General features: G+C 43.7%; 1 protein-coding gene across 1 annotated transcript in view; it reads right to left on the minus strand.

The window, feature by feature from the left end:
• The window catches only part of MCM3 (minichromosome maintenance complex component 3), a 134,241-nt gene that overhangs the window by 102,163 nt on the left and 19,129 nt on the right, over positions 1–12,949 (minus strand). Inside the window, exon 3 of the mRNA XM_033936390.1 lies at positions 3,709–3,799. The gene's annotated coding sequence lies outside the window, so the exon portion shown is untranslated. The remainder of the gene's footprint in view (positions 1–3,708; positions 3,800–12,949) is intronic.

Consider the following 12,949-nt stretch of genomic DNA (forward strand, 5'->3'; position numbering starts at 1 on the left):
ACATTTTTCTTTCTTTTTTTTTGCGCACTTAGGACAGCGTGATCTCTGCCACCGTGGTCCTGGGTCCGTGCCAAATTCCATTTTAGAACACAGAGGCAGGGAACACGCTGGCAGGGAACACACCGGCGATTCCCCCCTCCTGCTCTCACTCACCGCCAGAGAAACCGCTGCTGCCGCTGATCCGGAACATTATAATTTCTCTAAATGACCATGAAAATTCATCAAAAGCCTTCTCAAATTGACTTCTCTACTGACTCTCTTACTCTCTTTTTGGTGATAATTGATTGAAAAAGAATCCCTTGAAGTATCCTCAATGCTTTACATCCAAGTCCTAACTGACAAACTTTTTTTTCTCTTCTGGAACTCTTACATGCACACTCTTCTAAACTCATATACTCTGCTCACATACACATTAATAGGCACCCACATTAACAGGCACTCTGAGTTGTAAATGCTCAGAGAAGCCTAAAAATTCAGCTACAGCCAAAATAAGGCTGTGCCTGTATCCCTCTCTTATGCTCTCATGTCTCCATGCACGAGAGCTGCTGGAGCCCCCTCTTCTTTGTTGCTGGGGTTCCACCAAAAGGACAGAAGCATGCTGTCTATATTTCCCCCCTCCCCAGGTGGGTGATTTTTTATTTACAGGCTTTCACTCACAAAGATAAGATCCAAATGGTAACAAAGCCTTGATTGTTTTGTTGCTCACTAGGATTACTACTGCATAAAAAATGAAATTACTTGCCGTTAGTTTTCAAGGACCAGTCACATCAAAGAATAATGCTTGTCGGGGTGGTTGTATCCTTTTGCACACAGATGCTCATAACATTGACAGACTCTTGCATATGCAATGTACATGTTATCTATTCTAGGGAATTATAAGGGAATTATAAAAAAATAAAGTAAAATTCTGAAATCTCTCGTGGCACACCACCATGCCGTGGCACACAGTTTGAGAGACACTGCATTAAACCATGTTTGTCTACATGTTCCGTAATTTTATTCTTTATAATAGTTCTGCTAAATGTTTCCTTTGACTTCCTCAGCACTATCCAGATAGTGCCAGGGTGGTTTGTGTAAGAAGTTTGGTTGAAGCTAAAGGTTTTCTGATTGTCAGCCATATTTAGACCTGTACATAGTAAATGACAGCAGATAAAGACCTGAACAGTCCATTCAGTCTGCCCAATAGTCACACTCATTAAATATCCACTAGTCTTTAAGCCCGTTACATTAACGGGTGCTAGAATAGATGTGTCTGTCTGTTTTTCTTTATGTCTCTCTCTCTTTCCTTGGCCGCTGGTTATGTGTCTGTCTTTCTGGCCCCCTGTCTGTCTGTAATTCTTTGTCTGTCTTTCTTTCTTTCTCGCTTCTTGGCCGCTGTCTGTCTATCTGTTTGTCATTCTTTCTGTCTGTGTCTCTCCCTGGCCCCTTGACTATCTGTCTTTCTTTCTCGCTTCTTGGCCGCTGTCTGTCTATCTGTTTGTCATTCTTTCTGTCTGTGTCTCTCCCTGGCCCCTTGACTATCTGTCTTTCTTTCTCGCTGCTTGGCCGGTGACTGTCTGTCTCTCTGGCCCCCTGTCTGTTTGTCATTCTTTCTGTCTGTGTCTCTCCCTGGCCCCTTGTCTGCCTGTCTTTCTTTCTATCTGTCTCTCTCCCTGGCCCTTTGTCTGCCTGTCTTTCTTTCTATCTGTCTCTCTCCCTGGCCCCTTGTCTACCTGTCTTTCTTTCTGTCTGTCTCTCTCCCTGGCCCCTTGTCTGCCTGTCTTTCTTTCTGTCTGTCTCTCTGTGACTTTCTTTCTGTCTGTCTCTCTCCCTGGCCTCCTGCCTATCTCTCTCTGGCCCCCTGAGCAAACCAAGATTGCTGCCTGCCCCCCAGCACACCCCTCCCCCCCAAAGCAGCCCCTTTTCCCTCTCCCCCTCCACTTCCTTGTGCAGCAATAGCAGCCGGACACCTCACAGCACCTCGGATACCCTTCTGCCATTGCTCTCACTGCCGCATGCACCGCACACACCACAAGCCGCTGTGCACCACAAATGGAACACGACATGGAAGCAGAAATCACGGCGGCATGGATCACGCCGTTTCAACAGCGCATGCGTGCGTAAGGGATTTATTATTATAGATAGTTAAATTGTCTTTTCAGTAACTGGATAATAGTTCCAGGTCAGTGCTGAAACCAGATCTTCAGCTTTGGCCAGTCTGGGTACCAGTGCTGACAATCTTTTTTCATTTTAACCATGACAGCATTTTGCCTCAACTATAATCACCACAGTTAAATATTGAGCAAAAAATAGCTGCAGCTATATCATTGAAAATACTTTGGTCATTCACTGGAAAAAATGCCAGTGCCAAACTGGAGGGGAATTCTGTTTACCCATTTACACTCCCTCCCTTGATACTCCTTTTGCAATTTTGTATATTGTTTGTTTGAATTGTAAAACCTAATTACTTGGGGGAATGTGTCACAGCCTCTCAGTGCTGATAATATGCCTTCTCTTCAACAGTTCTGAGCAGCTAAACAGTAGCTAAGTAACTGCCATTGTTTACTATATTCTCAGTGACCTAACAATTTCCAGTTACCTTATATTTGTATGCTAGGTAATTACTTTACTAATGGAGCTTTTAACTGCATTTGAAACCTGAAAGATGAGGATTAAACACCTGACTTCATGTGAATGCCAGAGTTTCGGAGATCTAGAGGGGCCCAGATCCTTCTAGTTTTTGAGACCCAGGACCTAATCAAAATAAAAATGATGACTCATGAAAATAAAATAAGGCACCAGAAAAAATTATACATCATATGAAAATTGCTTTAACAAATATTTCTCTAGCCTTTTTATATTTTGATGATTTTTATTAGAAACCAAAAGCATCGTTATAAACACAAACAGATGGCTGAATATAAGCCTACAGTACGCCAGCAAGCAATTATGGTACAATTGAGTCAAGCCTTGATCCCAAATTTTTAATAAATACCCCTAACCCAGTTCTGTAACCTCCATCCTTGCTTTATAAACAAACTAATCATATTGCTTACTATGACCAACAATAAAATTATATTACTACCCAACCAACAATGTGTCAAGAGTGTTCTTTGCAAGGTTTACAAACATCTAAAACAGTTCTTCCTCTCTCCCCATGACTCCTAACCCTCCCCTCCTCATTACCAAAGCTAATGTTGAAAGTTACATAAACCATAAATTAGAACTAGGGATGATTACCAGTCCTGGATTTAAGATCCCAGCCTTCCATTTATATCTTGTTCATTATCTTCTCCTTAAACTGTTTATTAAAAAACCAAATATGTTGTTTTTGACCTTATGAAGATTGCTGGTCTTATTTTGTTAAGACTCCATATACAAACCAGGAACAAGTAAATAATGAACATATGGGGCTCCTTTTACGAAGGTGCGCTAGTGTTTTTAACGCATGCACCAGATTAGTGTGCGCTATAGCGCGTGCTACCCAAAAAAATACCGCCTGTTAAAGAGGAGGCGGTAGCGGCTAGCGTGTGCGGCATTTTAGCACTCGCTATTCTACGTGTTAAGGCCCTGACACGCCTTCGTAAAAGGAGCCCATGATCTCCAACTATCCCATTCTGCCTCACCCCGGTATCTGGCCAACCCTCCCTATCACGCCCTACCCCATACCTGTATCCCAAGAATATGTCACACTCAGGTTCAACAAATGGGATATCAAGGTCCACTTACAGTATATCATTTCAGGGAAGACTCCGAGTTCTTGATGGAAATGCTTGAATGTAGCTTTCCCAAACTTGCAGGAAACCCTTTTTCTCAGCGGCTGCAACATAAGCAAATGCATTCTACATATTTCTCCAATACCAGTGTGATGATTTCTCCAATACCAGTGTGATGTGAGATCCTTACCTATCTCAACAACAAACAAACAGGACAGAGTATTAATCAATCACACATATCATCAAAAATACATACCCTCATCTACTGCAGACTGAACCCTTAAATTACAACAAACAGTGGAGCAAAAAGACCTCAGTAACCAGTTATGAGACAAGCCCATTCCATACAGCATGCCCAAGTTCATTCACTGGTCTCAAAAAAACTCCAGTTTACAATAATATATAACAATCAGTTAAATAAATTCAATAACAAACAGCAGGAAAATATATTGCATAAGCAACTCCTACAGAGAGTAGCGTTTGGGCTGTAAATCAAACTGGAATGAGACCTGCTTACTGGTCAAAAAGCAAAGTCCGGGCAAAAAAAACAAAAGTCCTAGTGAGAAAAAATCACCAACATTGCTTCCATAAAGCAATTTTGAAATCTTTGTTTAACTCCTTTTTGTCTCCCCTGATGACGCTTTGCGAAACAGTGTTCTCCTGTTGGGAGTTATGAGTAGGAGTTTGGGGACTGCATGATCAAAGCTGTTGAAGTGCATGCCTGTTGATCCTCATAAATATTACTATCCAGGGGTAGGGTGAACATTTTTCAGAAAGCCCTTGTACCTAGGGCAGCTCTGGGTCCAGGCTCAACCTGGCTACAGTTCCCCAAAGGCAGTCTCTATTGGACCCTCACTTGGTTAGCACTCGGTGCTTCCTCTCTACCTCTTTGCCCTGAGTTGTTCCCCGAGTCCTGCCTTGAGCCCAGCTCCCAAGGGCTGCTGGTCTTCTGCCCTGAGCTCTCTCTCTCTGCTCCCAAGGGCTGCCAATCTGTTTCTTCTAGACTAGAGTGCCCCTAATAGTATACCTCTGCTTATACACAGCATACTAGCTCTAAAAAGAACTATGTGTCAGCCAGACAGAGTTTCATATCTAGGGAGCTACCTCCCAAAAGAGCATAATGCACAGATATGACTCTATGCAGTGCAACAGTGCAAACTCTCTTTCAGCATGCTAGCTCTGTTATCCCCACCATGACTTCTCTCTTCTGAACTTGTGAGCAGGGCCGCCATCAGGGCAGTACTACCAGTCCTGCATTCAGGGGCCCGGAGCTGACAGGGGGCCCGGGCTCCCCCAGGGTCCTAGGCCACAGTTCTTCATCCGCTGGTCCGCGGACCGGTGCCGGTCCCAGTGGTGTACCTAGGGGGGGCGGCCGCCCCAGGTGCACAGAAGAGAGCTGGACAGGGGACCCGCGAAGTTAAATACATCTCGAGCCGCGAGGCTCGTCTTCTGTTCCTACCTGCCCTGCCGCTCACATATAGCTGATCGGAAGCGTTCCCCGATGTCAGCGCTGACGTCGGAGGAAGGGCTTAAGCAAAGCCTGCCCTCCGACGTCAGCGCTGACATCGGAGAATACTTCCGGTCGGCTATTTGTGCGCGGCAGGGCAGGCAGGAAACAGGAGACAAGCCTCTCGGCTCGAGCTCCGTTTTGCTGAGAAAGTTGCAAAGATAGGCTGGGAGGCAAACGCAGAACACAAAAGGGGGGAGGGAGTGCGTTTTGGACACAAGGCATGAACTTGGGAGAGAGGAAGGGAGGGAAAGAGATGCTGAGGTGGGGGATGGAATGGGTTTTTGGACACAGAAGGCATGGACTTGGGAGAGAGGAAGGGAGGGAAAGAGATGCTGAGGTGGGGGAGGGAATGGGTTTTTAGGACACAGAAGGCATGGACTTGGGAGAGAGGAAGGGAGGGAAAGAGGTGCTGAAGTGGGGGAGGGAATGGGTTTTTGGACACAGAAGGCATGGACTTGGGAGAGAGGAAGGGAGGGAAAGAGATGCTGAGGTGGGGGAGGGAATGGGTTTTTGGACACAGAAGGCATGGACTTGGGAGAGAGGAAGGGAGGGAAAGAGATGCTGAGGTGGGGAGGGAATGGGTTTTTGGACACAGAAGGCATAGACTTGGGAGAGAGGAAGGGAGGGAAAGAGATGGTTGTGTACACGGGGAATAGAAGAAAGGAGAATTTTTGGTTATAGGGAGGGAGGTACAGATAGTGGCATACCAAGGTGGGGGAGGGTGGGGGGGCAGTCCGCCCCACCCCAGGTTTACATCCCAAGGGGGTGCACAGCTGGCCAACCTCCAGTGTTCTCCCTAGGCCGGCAACTGCGGCTCTTTAGCAACTTGAGTGCCACCGCCGCCATCGGGAACAGGCCGGCACCAAGTTGTCCCTGCTTTTCCCTGTGGGGCCAACCAACTCTCGCCACTCGCATCAATTCTGACGTCGGAGAGGACATTCTGGGCCAGCCAATCGCTGCCTGGCTGGCCTAGAACGTCCTCTCCGACGTTAGAATTGACGTCGGGTGGCGAGAGTTGGTCGGCCCCGCGGGGAAGAGCAGGGTGAACTCGGCGCCGGCCTGTTCCCGATGGCGGCAGTGGCAGCCTATTCCCCAGTGGCGGTGGCAGCATTTTCCCAATGGTGGTGGCATAGGGGAGGGCAGGGAGAAAGAAAGAAAGGGGGGACAGGAAGCTAGAAAGAAAGAAAGGGGGCAGGGTGAAACAAAGAAAAATGGGGTACGGAGAGAGAGAGAAAGACAGACATACAGAAAGAAGGGTATGGAGAGAGAGAAAAAGAAATAAGGGGCAGGGTGAAACAAAGAAAAAGTTTGAGGAGGGAATGAGGTCTGGAGGAGAGGAAGCATACAGGAGGCTGAAAGAAGGGAAGAAATATTGGATGCACAGTCAGAAGAATAAAGTGCAACCAGAGACTGATGAAATTACCCAAAGGTAGGAAAAATGATTTTATTTTCAATTTAGTGATAAAATGTGTCTGCTTTGAGAATTTTTTATATGCTGTCTATATTTTGCACTATGGCCCCCTTTTACTAAACCGCAGGGAGCCTATGATCGTTGAGAGCAGCGTGGAGCATTCAGCGCAGCTCCCTGCGCTAAAAACCGTTATCCCATTTTAGTAAAAAGGGAGGGGGAATATTTGTCTATTTTTGTATAGTTGTTACTGAGGTGACATTGCATAAAGTCATCTGCCTTGACCTCTTTGAAAACCTGTGGAATATAAATGATAATTAACATTTTCTCTGCGTACAGCGTGCTTTGTGTTTTTAAAATTTTATTGTTGGTAGATCATTTTGACTTGGCCACAAAGGTAAGGGGGAGGGGAGCTTCTGAAAGACATCTAGTAATCCTTGCAGGCTTGACTGTACAAGGAATTATTTTTGTAAAATCATGTTTTGTTATGTGACTGGCATTATTTAGACTTTAATTTCTATGAATGAATAGAATGAAAATGATATAAATTACTTGCTTGTTTTTATGTGCGTGTGCTGAAGGAAAGTGGAGAGAGAGTGGGCTGAGGACGCTGAAGGGAAATGGGGAAGAGAGAGTGGGGAGAAGACGCTGATTTATAAATTAACAATTGTACAGAATATTGTTTCTTTTTTATATTCATCCATAGCTGCATGTTAATAATGTGCTCATATGCACTTATTTATCATCATAACATATACATCATCATTAACATACAGCTGTGGATGTGTAAGGACAGGCTGAGGAGGATGGATGGGAAGGAAGGAGGATGGATGGGAAGGAAGGAAGGAAGGTGCACATATCAACATATCGTACATTTTTAACATGCATGATGCAGCTATAGGCAAGCTGAGGAGGATGGGATCATACAGATGTGTATGTTCAGATATGCGCTCAGATGTGTAGTTTTTTCTGATATATTTATTAAGCTTACAGTATTTATAAAAACACATTTAATACTTGTTACAAAAAATATTGTGCAATTGTGATCTACTTCTGGCCTACAAAGGTCAAAAGAAATCCTTAACTGAGATTTTACATTCAAAGGTGAATTATAGCTACTAGCACTATTATTTATTAGTTATTTATTATGCAGATGTTTGTTAGTTTGTTATTAGTTCAGTATTAGACATATGTTAGTTTAGAATAGATAGGTATAGATTAGTTTAGTTTAGTTTAGGTTAGGGCCCTGCTGAAAGAGTCTACCTTGACGTGGTTGCAGGCTTACAAATCTTTTGGTCAAAGAGTGCGGCGACAGAGAAAAGTATGTGTGTATTCGGCTCATGGAAGAAGGGGGGTCGGGGGGGGAGAAGGGGTGCGTGGGGGGCCCAATAGGATTGCTCAATAAGGGGCCCAGAAATTTCTGATGGCGGACCTGCTTGTGAGGGATATCCACTTCTGTTATTCTGATTCAGCTCTGTTCAGCTCACATTCACACATTCACTTGCTCCCACAAGCTTTAGTCCCATTCATTAGATAACCTTTTAAAATGCAAAACATTTCACCCAAGTGTTTATCCCTCAGTGCATGATTTGCATACGGAATTACCCACCCCCTCTGCACACTCAAGCCATATAACTTTCATATATTGGATACAATCCTCCTGCAGTCAGATAAATAGCAGAAAGAAACCCTTCTTCAGTTTTAACACAAACAGATACTGCTGGTTTCAAACCCATTATTCACAAATACCTTTTTCTAAGCTCTATCAGAAACCCACGACTTTTGAAAACTGACTTCATTGTATGATTTTTTAAAAATGCAATGGGTAAGTAACTGCATATGAAGGCTAAAGCCATAGACCCTAGGTGGGGCCCAATTCTGAATGAGCCGATGAGGAGGAAAAGCTTAAAATAAGTAAAATCAAATACAATTGTCATTAACAATGACTATAGAAGAAGGCACAGAGGAACTTGGCCTCTTTCTCCTGACCCTGAGCACTTCTTGATGAGTGCTTCAAAAGGACTAAAACAATGTTGTTGGGTTTCTTTCTTCGTTATTTTAAAGGGAGCCAAACACCTTTTTCAAAGATGGTCCTTGGCATTCCTTTGTTGCTGTTAGCTCTGCTCTCTTACTTGCCATAAAAGTTTTACATATGTGCCTTGTAATAAACATACCATAATTATTTTTTGTTGGTAGGGAAGGGCTGAGCTGATGTGCTAATTAAGTTCCATGTATAAAAATAAACATTCTTTGCTCAACCTAAGACTGTAATTAAAACAATATTCTATCAGAGCCTCAACAAGCTTGATTGTCAGCTAAAATTATTCACTGCCAGATGAGAATTAAGAAAAACACATACAAGAAAAGATTATTTTTAGTCAAGATAGTTGAGAATCCCAACAGCCTACCACACACACCCATCTCTTATTTTGAATTTATTTATGTCAACAATTACCTCCACACCACACATCTCCTCCAGAGCCTTCCAGTCAGCTGAACTTCTGCAATGAAAAGACTTATGCTTCTTTTCTTACTTTCCCAGCAGGGTAAGGCTTAAAAGGCCTGAGCATGAATCATTTATTTCTGTTGATTCTGTGGTAGGAACTTACTGAGTTACAGGATATTTTATTTATTTAATTTTATTTTTAGTATTTATATATTGCTTATAGCCTAAGTGGTTTACATTCAGGTACTCAAGTATTTCTACCTATCTGTCCTGGTGGGCTCACAATCTGACTAATGTACCTGGGACAATGGAGCATTATGTGACTTGTCCAGGGTCACAAGGAGCAGTGCTGGGCTTGAGCCTTCAACCTCAGGGTACTAGCTCTGCATCCCTAACCACTAGGCCACTCCTTCAACTCCTCCATTCACTGGCAGAAGTTGAAATACTTTGCTAAATACTATTCATCTTTGTTTGTGTATGATATTCAGATGTTAGGTAATAGGATATTATTACCTATTTATTCCCAGCAAACACGATCAATTGAATAGTTGCTATCGCAGAGTGCTCAGAAACAGTGGGGCCATGCATCCTGGTTGTTTCAAGTCTTCACTGGGCAAACTGGGGGGCTCCAGCACTCTCCCTGAGCTTCCACAGAAGTAGATTTTTTTCTCCAGGAACTTGCCTATGACATCTTTAAACCCATGCTATGCTTAGGGTTAACATTTTTGGGGCCGCAGAAACCTGGGCACATGGCCCCACCCTGTTTCACCCCTGTTCCACCTCTGACCCTGTCCGGTCCCACCTTCAGGTCCACTTTGTTCCACCCCAGCCCCTCCCAGTTCAGCCTCCAGCACCATCCCCACAAACTTCCTTTCTTCTTCCCCCACAAGCTCAGGCTACGTCTGGAGGGCCTGGAGCATGTGCGGATGTGTGTGACATCTGTGCATGCTCAGATGTGTCCAGAGCTCATCAGGGCTTTCCAAAACCCAGACAAACTGCCGAGTTGTGGAAAGTCTGTCTGGGACCCCAGACAGTCCTCTAAAAAGAAGACATGTCCGGGTTTCCCCAGATTTTTGGTAACCCTAGGTATTCTACTACTTTCACCATATCCTCTGGCAACAAATCCATAGTTTAACTGTAAAAGATAAAGGGGATGAGACTTGTATACTGCTTTTATTGTGTGGTTTACACAATCAAAGCAGTTTACCTATTTTAGACAGGTACTCATTTTGTACCTGGGGCAATGAAGTGTTAAGTGACGTGCCCAGAATCAGAAGGAGCTGTAGTGTAAATCAAACTTACAACTTCAGGATGCTGAGGCAGCAGTGCTAACCACTAGGCCACTCCTCCATTTCTGAATGTACTGAGTGAAAAAATTATGATTTCTTTTAAATGTGCTATTAATGTGCATCATTAATTGTCCCCTGTTAGCATTACACTGTGTTGTTCAGTACCCATAATTCATCTAATTTAGATTAACCTGACCGAGGCTTCAGGGCCTTCTCAGGGAGTTAAGCTGACAAAAGCTTCTGGAAAGTATTTCAGTAAAGGATAACACAATCCTCAACCATCTCTGTGAGCTCTGTCCCTGTCCCAATCCCAATCTCCTGAGCTCAGGCTAATCCTATCTGCACAATCCTGTTATGATTTCATACTTAAATCATTTTATTGGGTTGGTGATCATTGGGGTAGTGTGTGGGGGTCTGTGTTATGTGTTTGAAGTGCTTATCTGGTGGGTTTTTGTGACTTACACCATGTTTTACATGGTCTATGTCACAATGTCCAAGTTCCATCTAGGCCAGGGGTGTCCAATGTCAGTCCTCGAGGGCCGCAATCCAGTCGGGTTTTCAGGATTTCCCCAATGAATATGCATGAGATCTATTTGCATGCACTGCTTTCATTGTATGCTAATAGATCTCATGCACATTCATTGGGGAAATCCTGAAAACCCGACTGGATTGCGGCCCTCGAGGACCGACATTGGACACCCCTGATCTAGGCTCTGTTGTTAAACTTTTGGTTATACATGCTGTACTACTAAGTCTAAGCCGGCTTACATCCTGCCCAACTCCTGCCCTTGACACACCTCCTGAAACGCCCCTTTTAGCTTTGGACGTTGAGCTGCACTATGAAGGCCTAGGTTGTTTAGAAATACGTCCAAGACCCGTTTTTATTATCGGCACGTGGACGTTTTTGATAAATGTTCGTCCAAGTGCCGACTTAGGCTGGTTTTTGGACGTTTTTCTCTTTCGATTATGAGCCCCTAAGTTCTTATTTGGACACACGGAGCAAGGACTTTATCTTGATCATATTGACCTATGGTATGTTTCTTTACATTGTTTTGTATCTAATTGTGTATCTAATTTCCACTCATTATATATTCATGTTTAAATTGTCTTTTCTTGACAAATTCTGTTAGGTCTAATCCTGTCTCTGTGCCACACTCAACTCTCTACTCATAGTGCCCTTATCTCCAAACATACCCATCCCCCATTTGCTTTCTCCACAGATTATGGCTGAGTGCTTCCCCAACAAGTTTCATAAGATTAACCTCAAGTTCTCAACCAAATTGTCAGCCTAGCATTGCTAGCAGTCAGCATTTTCGGTTGGCCTAACCAATGTCAGCAAAGGTCTATGGGAAATTATATCAGTCTGACTCTGGAATGTTGATGCAGATAGACCCTAAATGCTCCTGCACAGAATTCACATACATTAAGCATCCAGCCAGACTGGATTGTTTATCAAGAATATAGGCTACTTGAATGGGACAAAGAAGCCAGAGACCAATCCCATGTACCATGCCTGCAAGTATCACATCTTCCTTATCAATTAAACTAACCATTGTTTCAAACAGTTTACAAATTATAAACAGAAAGATACTGGGAAATACAATAGTTTCTATATTTAGAATAAGATTCCAAGCTATAAAAGCCTCCTCTCTGCAGCACCCCGCTCTCTCTCTCTGGAACCCGAAGCTTGAAACATCACCCTCCCCACCCCCCTTTTTCTCTCTACCTCTCTCTCAGTCTCTGTATTTGTAAAACTTATCTCTATAACTGTAATGCTTAATTGTAATCTTTATGAATCTTGCTTTTCTGTACTACATATATATATATTCTTTATGCAAGCACTCTTAGTGATCTTTGTCAGTAATTTTACTTCCTAATGAATCTTCTGCAAGGGTATTGAACCCGGGACTTGGCGGATTGTAAGGCTGCCTCACATTACCCCTCCAAATCTTACATTTTGGGGGGATCAAACCTTACACAAATCACCTGCACCTCTCCCTCCTCCAGTCCACTCTGCCAGCCCTCTGTCAACTCCTACTGCCTTTTCTTCCTTCTCTGAAATCACTGGAGGAAACCACATTTTCTTCCTACTCTAAACTCACTACTTGTTCCTCTGATCCCATCTCCACCCATCTATTTATCACCATCTCTCTTACTGTCATCCCCTCTATCTGCCATTTTCTCAATCTATCACTATTCAGTGCAACTGAGACTGACACCTTCAAACATGCTGTAGTTACACTGATCCTCAAAAATCCCTCACTGGGCCCTATCTGACCCTTCAACTATCGCCCTGTCTCCCTCCTCCCCTTTTTATCCAATTACTTGAATGTGCTGTTCACCGTCATTGTCTTGATTTCCTTTCATCTTGAAGTATCCTCTATCTGCTTCAATCAGGCTTTCACTCTCTTCATTCTATGGAAACTTCATACTAAAGGCTCCAATGACCTGTTCCTGGCCAAATCCAAAGCCTACTCCATCCTCATCCTTCTTGATCTATCTATGGCTTTTGACACTGTAAATCACTGCCTACTCATCAATACGCTGTCCTCACTTGGGTTTCAGGGCTCTGTTATCTCATGGTTTTCTTTTTATCTTTCC

This window comes from Geotrypetes seraphini, chromosome 3, assembly GCF_902459505.1.
Source record: "Geotrypetes seraphini chromosome 3, aGeoSer1.1, whole genome shotgun sequence".
NCBI lineage: Eukaryota > Metazoa > Chordata > Amphibia > Gymnophiona > Dermophiidae > Geotrypetes > Geotrypetes seraphini.